This window comes from Melanerpes formicivorus, unplaced genomic scaffold (assembly GCF_026170545.1).
Source record: "Melanerpes formicivorus ecotype bairdi unplaced genomic scaffold, bMelFor1.0.p_v2 SCAF_39, whole genome shotgun sequence".
NCBI lineage: Eukaryota > Metazoa > Chordata > Aves > Piciformes > Picidae > Melanerpes > Melanerpes formicivorus.
Window position 1 is genome coordinate 4,424,520 of NW_027142391.1, and position 15,582 is coordinate 4,440,101.

At 46.7% G+C, this 15,582-nt stretch overlaps 1 long non-coding RNA gene across 2 annotated transcripts; it reads right to left on the bottom strand.

Annotated features, from left to right (window-relative positions):
* Positions 1-3,385: 3,385 nt before the first annotated feature.
* On the bottom strand, positions 3,386-14,796 carry LOC137451131 (uncharacterized). Of its 2 annotated transcripts, XR_010989730.1 has the most exons (7): positions 14,725-14,796; positions 12,796-12,892; positions 10,054-10,353; positions 9,118-9,267; positions 7,447-7,536; positions 6,065-6,263; positions 3,386-5,889 (listed from the first exon to the last, which is right to left on the bottom strand). It is a non-coding gene; the product is annotated as an uncharacterized lncRNA (long non-coding RNA). The 2 variants fall into 2 exon arrangements; XR_010989731.1 differs by lacking the exon at positions 9,118-9,267.
* Between the last annotated feature and the right edge of the window lie 786 nt (positions 14,797-15,582).

The window sequence follows — 15,582 nt, forward strand, 5'->3', positions numbered from 1 at the left end:
AGCAGAAGTTCTGGTCCCACTCTGTTGTACTCCTCTGATATGCTCAAAGGTCAACTCTGAGTTCAGCAGGGGGAGAGGAGTCTAGACTGCTCCTGAACAGTTCAGAGACTGTTTCACAGCACAGCCTCAGGGCACACATGTGAGGAAGAAAAGACTCAGCAGCAGTTATAGCTGTTTATTTCCAGTACTCAGCCAAGAGAATCTGAGCTTGCTTCATCACTTTCATCACACTGACATAGCTACAAGGGAATAATCTGACTCCAAGTGCCAACTGCCAGCCTAACCAGCCATCCTCACTACCCACAAGAGGTCACTGCTGTTCCAGGCAGCAATATTCTCCCCATCACCGTCCTGACCTAGCAAGCACTTCACCTTCTCTCTGATGAAGGCAGATGGCTTCAAGACCAGCAGATGCACCCTGGTCACCTTTTGCCATCCCTGTGTCACGCCCACATTTTAGACAGTAATTTCAAGTAGGAGCCTGGGAAAAAAAAAGTCATAAAGCCCAGTTTCATTGCATAAAGAATATAAAAGTAGCTATGTGCTGAAATGGTCAGGAAAAAACCCAACCACAGTTCAAAAGTCAGCTAGTAGAGACTCAGTTTGGGCAACCCCCTTTCACCATGCAGTTCCTCTCAAGGAAGTCAGGACAACTGCTTCTTGAACTCATTAGCTTCTCAGGGCTCAGCCTGGGAGCACTAAGACCCTCAAGGCTAATTCTTCTTCGCAGATGAATGCAGAACTCAATGGACCTTTCACTGACACAGCTCCTCTGCACAGGCTGGCCATGGCCAGGCAAGACACTGCATGTGTATGAGAACATCAAGCCAAGAGTTAACAAACCTGAGTCTCTAGAAGTCTAAGCCTAGCTCTGGAATCATAACATGGCAAAATACCCTAACCAACAGTTTTACCAGCACCTGAGCTCTTCATGTCCAGGAGAATGGGACCATTTTTCTAAGTCATCACCTGATCCTTAGGTTCACTGCATCATCTGAAAGGAAGCCAGGGAAGCATGGTTAAGAGCAGGCTTCTGAGAGGTGAGAATCCTCATGTCTGTCCTTTGTTGCCTTTTCTAGCATGTGACCCAAAGAAACCCTACATTTCTAGCAATCCTGGTGCAGATTAAGGACCTAATCCTTGACTTAATTAACTCCATCTATTCCATTTTGGATAGCCACTAATTACAGACAGCTCTTGAAACAGCATTAAAGACATCTAGTGCTGCTCAGGAAACTCCAGAATGATCACTCTCAGCCTCTTCACAGTTTCTCAGTAGCTGCCCCTCCAGACCACAACTTCTTCAAATAGATTTAGAAGAACCAAGAAAAAACAAAACAAAACACACAACACCCCACAAGGGAGCACAGTCCCTACATCTCTACTAAGAAGGCTCAGCAGCAAGGCAGTCAGATAGGTGCAGAGACCACACAGTCAATGCTCCTGTGGCTTTTCTTCTCTGAAAAAGTTTGCAGAGATTGGACAAGTTTTCCTTGCCAAACTCTTGGGTCAAGACAGCTCTGTAACAAGTACAACTAGGTACTACCAAGCTGCCCAGGAGAAATTCAAGTTGCACCAAGGGAGGCTAAGATTAGATACTAGGAAAAAATTCTTCACCAAAAGGGTTATCAGGCACTGGAACAGGCTGCCCAGGGAGGTGGTGGAGTCACCATCCCTGAGGGTGTTTAAAAGATGCCTGCCTGAGGAGTTCAGGGACATGGCCTAACAGATGTGCACAAGGAAACGTTAGGTTGTGGTTGGACTTGATGATCTCAAGGTCTTTTCCAACCAGGCATTTTTATGATTCTATGAAGTGTGACATTTACATGCAGAGTGATGCTGGAAGTTTGGCACAGTGAGAGGCTATGTCACATACAGAGAACAGACTTTGTGGAAGCAGAACTGCAGCACTTATCAAAGCACATAGAGCCAGTACAGCAATTTGGAGCTCTAGAGGACGTGCTCTTCTCCCTGACTTGCCTTGTGTGGGAAACTACAGAGCAAAGTTTCACAGCTTTGCAGCTCAGTGGTTCCTTCTTGGTCCCCACGAATTAAATGGCATATGAACTCCCACTTTGTCTTGATCATGCAAAACCAAATACTGCAACTTACTCCTCCTGCTGCTACTTACCACTCTCCTGCTCCCCATCCCTCTGTTGTTCAACACCACCACAGCAGAGTGTCCTTCAAGGCAGGCAGGTCACAGAATGCCAGGTTGGAAGGCACCCCAAGGATCATCTGGCCCAATCCTTCTAGACCATAGTTGAAGCGAGATGGCCCAGCAGCCTTACAAGCTGAGTCTTAAAACTGTTCAATGAAGGGGAGTGCTTTACTTCCCTTGGGAAATAATTCCAGTATCTCACTGTTTTTATCTCTATCTCAACCCTGAGTTTTGTGTGTTACTTGTTCCCTCACTGTTGTGCTGGTGGAGCATCAGGTATCATAGTATCATTCAGGGTTGGAAGGGACCACAAGGATCATCTAGTTCCACGCCCCCCTGCCATGGGGGTTAGCCCTTGAACTACAGCACTACAACGCATCCCCCCTTGGAAAAAGAGAGATTCCCTCCTCTTGATAGACATCAAGGTCTGCTTTCAGCACCAGAGGACTAACTTAGGTATGTTAGCTGTTACTCCATGATGGCTCCTTGTGATTCTCAAGACTGAAACATGCTGTCCTCTCATCTCCTTTAACCAGACCAACATGACAAGCAAGTCTCAGAGCAACAAACTTCCAGCTGTTGGCAGGCTCAGCACTGGGATGGCCCTGAGGCAAGCACAACAGCATAAAAACCTGCTGGATGAAGATGAGCCTGAGGTTTGTGCAGGCTTTTGTGTTCATTTCCAGAGCACTAGCCCTACAGAGCACGTGTGCACAACTGCTGAAACAGGACACACTCCTCACCTACCGCAGAGCACTACGCTGGAGCTGCTTAGCAAGCCCAGCGGCTTTTCTTTCAGCAAGGAGAGATGCTTAGTCATTTCAAGCAGCTTTCCATTAGCATCAAAAATGTGCTGTCAGGCTGCAGAGACTGCACAAGGATTCAAGCCAGCAACTCTCCAAAAAGCCATGAGCAAGGAGATTTTGATTTTTCTTTCTTACCCCCCTTCCCCCCCTTTATTTTTGCAGGCAGAATGTAGTTAGTCACACTGCTGGAATGGAGCCAGCACAATCAGTGAATTACAGTATGCCCCATGTGTGGTGATGGGGTTTCATTTCAAATTTACATTAGGAGATGAATCTGGGATATTCCTTCATGCTGTGGCTGCATGGAGCAGGAGAAAGGTATTAGTGTTGTGCATTCACACTGAAAGGGAGGATGCCATGAACAAAAAAAAAACACTCAGCTTAAGACCTAGCCTTAAGGTCACCCAGGTCAGACAAACATGGAGCAGTGGCACTCTGGGAAAGGGCACTAGCACAGCACACAGAGAGGGACTCCAGTGAGCTTGGGGGCAGTCTTTCAACGCCTCTTATTTTTTTCAGCCGTTCTCATTCCCCATAATCAAAATGCATTGACAGCATCTCTTACATTTAATAGTAGGACAATAGGCCAAGTAGTAGGATTTTGAGGGTGTAGCTTTTACTGTGATTAGAACTGGAGGTATATAGGCTCTGCTTTGCAACAGAAAGGTCTGCCTACAGCATGCACTTTCAGCACAGGTGAGAGAAGAATATAAAAATGAATAATGAGACCCTCGAGTATGAGAAGTCAGGAAGCATGACACCTTCCCTAGTTAATGAGCTAGACACCTCACTCAGGTTGTTACACACAAGTTGTTTCAAAGAGATGAAGTGTGAAGCAGCCAAAAGACAATTCTGTTAGGGGAAAAGGTGCAGCAGAGCCCCAGAGACCATTGACAAAAGGATATTCAACATCTACAATCCAGCATCCAAATATGACCCCGAAAAATGGGTGGCAAACCACCACATCATACTGCTCACCCTCCTTCTTTGCAAAGAGACATAAAACATTTGTGTTAAACAACTCACAGATTCTCTCTCCATCTGTGGGTGCTGCCTGCTCAGCTCCCAGCACAGCCACTGCCATTCACCCAGCTAAGGAGTCAGCCATGGTCCCATTCCCAACGCAGAGCTCCAGAACACCCCTTGGTGTTCAGCAGTGCTGTCTGCAGCAGGCTTCCTTCCGTGTAGCAAAGGGCACATTTAACAGACCTATTTGAAACCAAACTCCCACATATCCAGAAACCAGCTGGCTGGTTAGTCACTACTAACCATCCTGGTTTAAAGCACTACTGCAAAGTTAAGCAGAGGAAACTTGGAGAGTACTTGATCTTATAACCTGGAACTCAAACCCACTGACTCTGTTAACACAAAGGTGAAGTTGCTCAGCTGATATATGCAAAGTGATACAAGTCAAGCCCCACGTGTTTGTCACCCCAGCCACATTCCAATCATTGCACCAGTCACTCAGCCAACACCCAGCTCAGATTCAAGTGTGGAGCAGTGGCCCTTTGGGAAAGGGAGCCAGAAAGGGCATTTACACAGAACACAAAGAGGCACTCTCTGTAACCATCTGCATGGCCATCTTCCAATGATGTTTTTTAGTCTTCCTCATTACCTAGAACACCACCAAATGTGTGATGGTCACCTTGGGCTCTACAAAGGGGAAAAAAACAAAACCAACAAAACCCTAGAAGTAAAAAGCCATAGAAAAGTAATATTTTGATCAGGAAATGTATTAACTCCAAACTTCTGTCTCGTGACAAATATCCTGCAAAGGCAAAGATGAAGCTTCAGAGGATTTGCAAGAGAAGGGGACCATGCTCCCTTCTGGCCATTCATCATCTTCTGAGTGCAGAGCTTCTACAGGCAGTTCATGGAGTTGTACAACTCCCTGTAATCAGTGCAATTTTGTTCATGCCTAGGAAGAAAAACACAACCAAACCATGCAGAAGTGTGGGCAAAAATCACAGCTGGCTTTTTTAAGAGAAGTGGACCTCTTGCAACCCTGGATCATGACACCCAGGATCATGCCAGGCCAGTGAGAGACAGAATAACACACAGAACCAACTTGCTTGGATCAAAACTAACATAAGCTCTTCTCCTTTATGTGAATAATGGAAGGTTAAAGAAGATTTAGGCAAAGGGTGGAGTGCATTTCCTTCCTTATAACAATCCCATAACATACATCTATCCCTTCAACAAATCCCCCTTGCCTCCCTCTTGTCCAGACAAGATAACAAGCAATGTCTCATTGCTTAATTAAATCTAATTTATTCTTCCCCAGAAAAGTCAGCTGAGGTTTTGGGCCCTTGCCTGCATGTATTTGCTGCTGACCAGCACCCAGGAGAAATAGCGACTAGAGGTGAGCTGCTCCCATGCTAGGCTCAGAGCCAAGCTGGCTTGTCCTCACCAGCCTAAAGCTCAGATGAATCCTTCCTAAAAGCAAGCCCTCCTCTCACTGTCTAGAACTGTATTTTTGCAGTGTTACTAACAACAGTTGGCAGTTCACTCTCGGGAAGAGGTGTGTGGGGAGGACAAAGAAAGAGCAAAGTAACTTGCAACACATTTAGCTTTCTCCATCTCATGTCTCTAATGCAGTGACCACATTGAGGATCCCGTGTCGTTCCTCACAGCAGCTCTCTGCTCCATCAGACACCCCAAGCTTCAGTGCACCACTGCACACTTGGGCAGTATCCCAGCCTGGATCCCATCCAGCTCTCAAGCCACGGAGATATGAGGCAGGCCCAACAACGTGCAGCACTTCTAGGGCAGTATACTTGCTGATTGCTTCCTTGACCATTGTTCACAACAACCAGCTAAGACACTGCCAAAGAAACACTCACAGCTGGCATCACACAAGGAGGGAAGTTAGGGCAGGTTGTTCAAGCTCCTCTTCTCTTCTCATTCACAGAAGGGGAAGGTCTGGGGACAAAGAAAGAGTCAATGAAGCAACTGCAGCAGTACTTAAAAACAAGCAAGCAAACAGCTTTCAAGGGAGAAGAGGCTCAATCTCAAACTGACAATTACTCTATCCCTTAGCCCCAGTCTGGGTTAAAGCTTCTGAGTTACAAACATCAGCAAGACAAACCCAGCTTACTTGTCTGCAATCCACATTTATCTCAAGGAGTTCCCAAGTTTCACACAGCACCACTCAGGCAAGACAGTGGAATAATGCAGTGTTTCCAGAGGCTTAACAGTCTAAGACATAAACCTGCTTAAGCTCTTGGTGGGTTCGCTTTTCTGCACAGCTCTGCTCTTAGGTCACACACATGAGGACTCACTGGGAACACAATCACCTGCAAAACAAACGGAAAAGGGACCAGTACTTATTTGTACTGAAGCCACTTGGCTTCCCCATTATACACATGGAACAGGCAGAGATACACAAGAGCTGGTGTTAGCATTCTTGCAGTCCTCAGTTCCTGGAAATACATGAACATGTGAGAAGGCAACCTGCAGGGCAAAGCAATTCTCAGCTCTTGCATCAGAGCCTCTAAAGCAGGTTATTACTCGAGGGCCTCTTGTGCAATGCTGGAGTATGAAAGTAAAATATGCTGCAGGACTAGAAGTTCGCTGCCTTTTGTCAGCCTTCAATTTCTTTCAGTGATCCACTGGCAACACTCTGTCTGTATGTTGAGGCATCTAAGCCTTCTCTTCCCCTCCTAATGCACCAGGTTACACATTCCCAGACTCAGGAATTTGGTTTGTGTTTGGATAGAAAGACAGAGCTCAGATTTTAGATTCTCTCTTGCTCTCACTCTGTTTTCACAGAATCATAGAATTGTCAGCTGGAAAAGATCTTCAAGATCATGGACTCCAACCATCAACCCACCACCACCACTGCCACTAAACCATGTCCCCATGTGCCATGTTTTACAACACCTCCAGCAATGGTGACTCCACCATCTCCCTGGGCAGCCTGTCTCAGTGCCTGATCACTCTTTCACTAATGAAATTTTTCCTAAGACCCAACCTAAACCTCCCCTGGTGCAACTGGAAGCCATTTCCTCTTGCCCTAGTGCTTGATACTAGGGACCACAGACCCACCTGCACCTTGCTCCAACCTCCTTTCAGGTAGTTGTAGAGAGCCATAAAGGTCTGCCCTCAGTGCCCTCATAAGCTGTATTTCATCCACCACCAAGTTAGCAGAAACCTGCCATTGTGCAGAGAAAGGAAAGCACTGGAAATGCTTCAAACTGAAGAGCAGATGTGCAGTTAGCCCCAGACTCCTGGCTGTCAGCATGTTTTCAGAAGGGCCAGCATGGTTTGGTTTGGGTTTTTTTTTCCCCCTAAAGACAGGCAGTAATCCAAGACAAAACTGCTGGGTTTATTGCAAGACTCAAAGTTCAGTGATTCCTATCAGGTGATGGGGAAGGCTCCTGCCCTCTGTATAGTATCAAAGGGGACTGACAAAGGTGAACTGAAGTGCTGTAACAACACACCAATCAAACCAGCACAGCAGAGAACAGTCATACCCACCATGGACTGTGGTAACAGGAGGAGGGCTCCATTCTCTGGAGACAGCACCAATTAATTAACTAATCACTCCTTGACTGTCACCTTTTCACCCTGAGGGAAAAAAAGCAAACAATTCCAAAGCATCAAAATCAAGACTTGACAAGCAGTACCCATCATCCTGCCCTGAAAACGTGTCCCACTCTGCAACTGTCTTGTTTAAACAATGACCTAATCATCCCTCCACCATTTCCCATCAGGATCAGAACAAACCAGACTATCTCAAAGGCAATTAACAGGTCAGGGACAAGCACAGCTATAGGAGAGCCAAACAATCTGGTACAGAAGAGGAAGATACTACATCTTTCATCCTTCTCTGGGGACATAGGAGACTGCAGAATTGCTGTTTTGGGAACTGCAAAGCTCTCTTTTGAGCCAGTAAAAATTAAGCATGACAGGGCCAGGGAAAATGATGCTTTTAGGAACAACCTTGTATCTGTGCGGCAGGATAATGATCCTGCTGTTAATTCTTCAATACATTTGAGCTCCCATCTACTGCTTGGCTACCTATGAGAATTCCTAGTGCTTTAGCAAAGGAGGAAATAAGTCATCCAACTGCAACTGCTTAACACTCTGGGAGAACAAGAACCAGAACAAGCAAAACCACCCTCGTATTGCAGCCTCACAGGAAAATCCCCTCTGCAGAGATCTAGAATGGTTGAGGTGGTTATTCACTGGGGCTGGAGCTGCAGGAAAAGCAAGCATTAGCAATACCAGAGGAAGTTACCCAGCTCTTGAGCTTGCTCTGATTTCTAGGTGGTCAGAAGCTATCCCTCTAGAGATGGCTGACTTGGGAACAGCACTGAAGTCTTACGGGGAAACCAACTTGGCTAGATGAGTTGAACAAGACCTCTGCAAAGGTGCTGGCCAACAAGCAGAGCAACTTTTCTTTTCCAGCAGCTTGTCTAGCAGAAAATCCTTTTCCTCTCCCTTTAGTTCAAGCACCTGGCAAATTTCCTGTGGTTGTGCATTTATGGCAAGCCCTCTGGTTTAGGGAGCTGTGACCAAACCCACCAATGACAGCAGAGTGTGCAGTAGCATCCCTCAGCACAAGTTAAAGGCCAGAGGTGTGACTCTAAGCCTACACGGTCACAATGCATGTCGTTGGAATTGCCCCCAACAGGCAGTTTTTTTCTTTAGAGAAAAGCTAACACAACCTGCTTCACTTCACATAGGCTGCTGGGGTGCATTTCCTCAAGAGAGGTGACCCCATCTGCACAGATCCCACCACCTCACGTTGATCTTGTCCTGGGTTAAGTGGCCACATACAAATTTGTGCTTGATCTGTTACTGTGTGGGCAACACAGCAGCAGGAAAAAGTTGTGTGGTGGATCACGTAACAGTGGAAGGAATTAGCCTGTAAAGAAACCACTACTACAACCCAAGGAGCTGATGGGTGTGGAAGATGAAAACACTCTCCTGTTACGGAACTACTGCATTCCAAGAAAGGTAGCGAGTCCTGCCAGGTAAGATCTGCAGCACTCTTTGTCATCACTGAAATATGTGATACCATAAGCTTCATTTCATTAAGCACATCTATTTCAAGTTCCTTCCCAGCATCGTGTCATCCTCCTGCTGTCAACAAGTGGAGCTTCAAGCTATGACTGACCCAGACACAAGCCTTCAAGCTAGTACCTGAAGAATTACAGGCAATTTCTGTAGAGATTTGAACCACTCCTGCTGGAAGCCTTGATGCAAACAGATCCTCTCTGTCTGGAAGTTTCAAACACTTCTTGTTTTAAGGCAAAACAAAGTTGGATTTTTTTCCATCTGTGACATTTGTGGCTGAAATGCAGCAACAGGAAAAAGTTTGAGTGATAAGAAAACTTTTCCAACTTCAGAAGGGCTTCAGCTGAAAGAGGCTCCTGGACCCTGGCTATCAGCTAGTTCAATTGCCTCTTGTAAACAAGGCTGACTTCAAAACTAGAGCAGGATGCTCCATGTCTTTTGTGCAGGTTGCATTGCAAACCCACAGAGTTGGAGCTAATGTCTAGCTGAGTCCATTATGCTGACCAGCACGAACTGGCATCCCAGAGGAAAAAAACCACCTTGAAGCTACACCAAACCACCAGTGGTGGCTGCAGAGCAAGGACAAATTCTCTTTTCTCCCCAAGAAGGTGTTGGTTTCTGCTATTATGAACCTTCATGGAGGAGAGGAAGTGTCTTGCTTCTTCCAGTACAGGAAGTTTTCTTTCTAACCTTACAGGCAGATTTCCCTTTTTAAGATCAGGCAACATTTGATTAACTCTCGGATTTGATACAAGCCCTGTGACATGGATCCTGGGGTTTGGGATTACCAAACTAGTGCTGTATGATCCCATCTTATACTACCACTCCTACAATATGCTACCAAGTCAACCAGAAAATGGTTGTAGGCTATGACTCTTGGCAATGCTCATTAGGCATGGTTACATTATCGTACTTTTCCTGTCACTTCCTTCTCATACGAACTCCCTGTAGCATCCCAATTCCCCAAACACAGGAGACAAGCTGCTTTTGTAAGTGAACCATAAGACAGAAACTTTCCTTCTGAGCTATATTGATATGACTAGATAAAAAAACCATATTTACCAGTTTCTCACAGCTCTGTGGTAGGAGATGATCCAGCTGGCAGTGGTACCTGAAGTCCATCTAAGCTCCCAAGTGACTTCATCTTTCCAGTGCTAAGTCTGACACCCCACAAGCAGGCTGAGCACAGGCTCCAGAGAGATGCAGACACCTGCTTCAGAACTCAGACTGGCTGCAAACTCCAACAGTTCCTCCTTCCTTGATACGGTCAGGGCTCCACCCCATGAGCTGCCAGCACTCCTGCAGGCCAACCTCAGCTCGTAAGGAAATGGGACCATGCCTTTGCAGTGACTCACAGGCTGCCTGCAACGAAGCAGACAGCATTAGCAATTTCTTTCTGTAAAGTAAGGCAGGCAAAAACCACACAAGAGGTAAGTGGCAGAATGACAGGGGGGAAAGACAAAGTCCTAGTCTGAGGAGGCTCAGCATTCTACCTGCAGGGCAGCTGAATTCCTGACCCAACTGATTTTCAGCTCAGAGGGACACAGCCATTTGGGTAGCACGCTATCTTCACCTCCTTGCAGGTGACAAGTGAAAAAGCAGCAGCAGTTGTGTGGCCCAGGGATCATCTGGCAGATGGAAGCCAGACCTGCTCTTGGTAGCTTCTTTCCACAGACTTCCCTGCACCCTGAGAAGCACAAAAGCTCTCAGGTACAGCAGGGAAAATTCAGGAAGGAGTTCAGGTTCTTACATGGCTGAGATCTGCAGGACAGCTCTGACTGCCACTCAGTCACCCTCTCCACCAATTACAGGCACAAAAATTCTAGGAAACATGGTACAGTTGAGGATACCAAGAAGAAAATCTAGAGCAACCTTCTCTTCTATTCCTTGAAAAGCACAACATGTAAAATCTCTTGCATCTCACCCAAGTGAATCCTCATTTGGGATCTCACTGGGCCTGGCTGACATCACTGGCTTAAGCAATATTAAATCCCTACATCAAAACAAGATAAGGCCATGGAATTAACATTCATCTCACTTGCTGAAATTCTCCATGTATTCTGCAATGAGAAACACACACAGAGCACATCAGACCTGTGCTGCCTTCTGCAGCAGGGTTAAGCAGGTAATTCCTCGCCAGATTCAGAGCAATTTCTTCCTTTTCAAACTTCATTTTGCCTTTTACATGAAGTGGAAAAGGAAAAAAAAAGAGCTCCCCACCTTCCTCATTCTTGTAAACTCTCTTCCCCTTGTAACAACAATATTTAACAAAGCTTTTCTTACCTTTTTCCTCTATCTTCTCTCTCAAGTGAGACCAGAGGTGTCTAGCAGCAACATCTTAACTTGGACTGCAAGCTCTTTAAAGTACTCCAGTCTCAGTGGCTGGAGGAGTACCTAGCACTTGGGTTACCAAGAAAGCTGATGCACCATCCTGTCTCACACACTGAACTTAGTGCACGCTATCTCTTCCCTTTACACAATTCCCTCACCATATCTTATCTAACTTGAATAAAACACACAGCCTGAACCCAAAGGTTTAAGCAACAGCAAAAATGTTCTGTTAAACTTGCTCTGTGGGCACTTGTCAAATACCATAAACACTGATTCTCTGAAATAGCCTCTTGGAGAAGGCATTTAAGCAGTTGTCATCTTGGAGCTCACACAAACAGTTCTGCTAGCACCCGAGTTAGCAGCTATGTAATTTAGAATCACAAAGGCTGGAAAAGACCTCTAAGATCATCAGCCTCAACCCAACATCACCACTGCCACTAAACCACATCCCCAAGTGCCATGTGTACAAGTTTTTTCAACACCTTCAGGGATGGTGACTCCATTACCTCCCTGGGCAGCCTATTCCAGTGCCTGACCACGCTTTCAGTAAAGAATTTTTTCCTAATATCCATCCTAAACCTCCCCTGGTGCAACCTGAGGCCATTTCCTCTTGAGGTCGTTCTGCTCATTACTTGGGAGAAGAGACCAATTCCCAACTCACTCTAACCTCCTCTCAGGGAATTGTAGAGCACAAGAGAGCCTCCCCCCAGCCTCCTCTTCTCCAGACTAAACACCCTCACCTCAACTCATCTACACAAGTGCCATTACTTTTTGTGCAGACATGCCCCAGACTAAGTTCCTTCCCAGCAGGGAGTTGTGTGAAGGAGTAAAGCGTGGTGGATAGTGCTGCTGCAACTCCTAGAACCAAGGTCACCCCTCTTCCTAGCTGGCTCTGCTCTGCAGCAGCCTGGATAAACAGACACCACCAGGCTAGTCAGGGTTCTGCTGACTCAGTGCCTCAGGAGAGGCCTGGGCAGAGTCCATGCACTGCAGGTTTCAGGACTGTAAGCCACACAAGCACCATGAGTCATTAACCGAGCGGCGCACAAGCGCTAGGCAGAGATCACAAACCCAGAGTCATGGCTGGCAGCAGCCTCTATTTGATCATGTCAATCCAAAAAAGAACCCCAAAACTTGTTGGTTTATAGCCTAGAAGGGCCTGGAAAAGACAAGTTTATCTAGCCCAAGAAGTTCCTGACCTGTACCCCTGAGTTTAGTCTGCTGGGACATAGAGGACACTTCCAGGGTGACTGAGAGCAAAGGCATCAAAGCAGTTCTGTCCTTCCTTGCTTGTTGAGACCAGGCTCCTCCTCACATTATAGACACAGCAAGTCTTCCATCTTAGCTCTTCCCTTGCAAAGAGGTACAACAGTAGACTCAAATCACCAGGGAAGAACATCTGCAGGAAGACTTGAGGGGAAAAAAACTCAAATTCCATTTTCAGTACTATAACATTTCTTTAATTCCTCTTACCGAAGCCTTTTCTTGTCCTCTGGGTGAAAGATTCATATTTCAGGGAGAAGGTTGCTGCAGCCAGGCTGGGCATAGCTTGGATGCTTGGTCACTTGTCCTACAATAAAATACAAACAGAAATAAATACATAAAAGTGAAGGCTGGAATTAAGAGTCCCACAGTCGTGTAAGCCCCTTCAGCTGAGTCTCTCTTTGGAAACAAAACAATGGCTCATGTGTTAATCAACTTCACTCCATATGTATTAAGAGATGGTCTGTACCAGTTACTGCAAGATTACTGAGTTTCTACCTTCAAAACATGAGGAAACAGCTATGAAGCCTATGAAAGGGACTAGCAAGTTTCATTGCATACACAACAGGAGACCCCAGTTCATACAAGGAACACTGAGGAGAAGTCTTCTCCATCCAGTTGTAAAGGACAAGCAGAAATAACTGTGTTTTATGAAGAGGAGGATGGACATCTTCCCAGCAGGATAGCCCTGGGGTTCTGTTTCTCATTTAAGCACATTTCTTCAAAGGCCACAGCAAAAGTGAGCAAAAGGAGAAGACTTTTCAAACTCTGTACTGAAAAGCCTCTAGTTCTCCCATGCTTTGAGACAAGGTACAGGCACTGAGATGTCAATAGGTCATGACAGAAAAAAAGCTCTGTTCTCATTACTGGTATGAAATCTGCTATTGTGTCACTTCATAAGCCTGTCCATCCTCCATGATACAGAACACAGTGAAACAAGAGCAAAAGTATCAGACAATACAACTGATCAGCTAGCACAGAGAATTCAGGAGTTACTGTTCTCAGAGGAGCCTTTCCTTTCCTGCTCTGATCAGACTCCTTCTCTAAAGCTTATCCATGGTTTTATCTAGATATAGATACTTTCTGTCAGCCTTTAAGGGAGAAGAATATTCCCAAGGCATGGAAAGGCTCCCCTCCAGTGTCCTGCAAGTTATCCACATAACAGACAACATCATAGCTGGTTTGCTCACAGACCTGAAACCTCATGATAAGCAGGTGAGTGAAGCACAGGACACCCAGGTGCAGGAAAAGCCAAGCTTCATGAAGGCTGAACGGGGCAGCAGGGAGCAGAGCCAAACACAGCATAACAGCTTCCTATCCCCGTGGGAGTATCAGCTGACAGCAGCATTTCAGCTGTATTATTTATCCTTTGCATCACAAAATTAATGCAGAGGCAACGTGCTGAGGCAGGTAACGACACTGGAGGCAGCACAAATTGTCCCACTCCATCCTAGGTATGGCAGGAGAGGGGGAGAGCTGTCAGGTCCTTGCAAAGAGAAAGGCACTAACCCCTCAGTTTCCTTGTTCCCTGACGTAAATGCTACACAGGACAAGGAACCACAGAGTAGCTAACCCCACGTGAATTCAGTTACCTGGATGTAGAATTACAGAGTGGTTTGGGCTGGAAGAAACCAGGCAAGTCACCAGAAGCACCCACCCCTCAGCAGACCCAAGCTGCTAAGCAGCATCTTGAGCTTTCCCTGCACAGCTGCAGCACATTCAGACAACGTGAGCACACAGCTGAGTTTTTGGGTGCTGCTACTTTTTGGGCTCCCTCAGAAACCACACTCACCAGTGCCCCCCACCTCCGCTGTGCATTTGTGTATGGGAGGCTTGAAGGAAGTGGGCTACAGAAAGAGAAAGCAAACAAAAGCAAAAGGAGCCCCCACCCCCACTCCCCCACCCCCTTTACCCCAACGGGACAGACTAGCAGGGGCAATTACTACAACATTCTCCTACAGGACTTTAAAGCCTTCTGAAAGCTTACCCAGCTGTGCATTTTTACACAGACCACCACCACTTTCCCCAGCCCCACACAGACATGAACAGGCTCTGCAGAAAAAAAGCTGACAGAGTAAAACACAGGGAGACAGAGACAGGATATCTGCAGGGACCAGTACAAACACAGACTGCACCCACCTGGGGTCTGAAAAGCTCCAGTTTAGTGGATGGCTTCTGGGGTCTCTCAAGGAGGTCTTGTCAGCAAGGCAGCTGTAAATTGCAGAGGCAGATCCCCTCTGATCCCTGTGATCACAAAGACAAAGGCAGGCTCAGGCCTGAACAAGCCCAGACAAGCCCCAAGAAAGCCTCTTCCTGAGCCTGCCCCTTCGGAGAGCAGCCAGCCCCCAGCATGCCAGAGCGAGGTACCACGGATGGTCTCCGGTGGCCCTCAGGCTGGTGCAGACCGCAGAGAGGTCACCACTCACCAGTTTGTGACAGCACAGACCTCACTGCTTCAGTGCATCATCAGTGATGGCAGCGATTGCAGTGCACTGACACCTCAGCACACTTGTGCCAGGGCTGAATTTCATCTCTCGCTGCAAGAAGCCCACGGCAGGAGGAATGCAAAGGGTCCTCCAGGATTCCTCCTGGTAAAGGAATGTAAACCACAACTTTGCAATCGCACCAGAAGCTCCGATCATTGCAAAAAGCAAACTGGCAACAGAGAGAGACACTGCAGCAGTGACATCAGAAACCCATCAGAGCAGGTTTGAAATGCATTCACCATCCCACCCATCCATCAGGAGCTGGACACTTCCCTCCTGCCAGCACATGCAGCTTCAGTCCACCCCTCCCAAAATCTGCTTCCCCCCTCCCCAACACTAATTTTGTCACAGAAGCCAGGGTTGTGGGGAGGGAGGCTGAGACACCTCATTCATTCTCCAGAGAAGCACTTAGTGTGCACACAGCTAATTAATAACGAGCCCTTCAGAGACAGAACTGCAGCAGCCTCCTCCCCACTCACACAATGCAGAGGTTTCTCCTCTCCTTTGGATC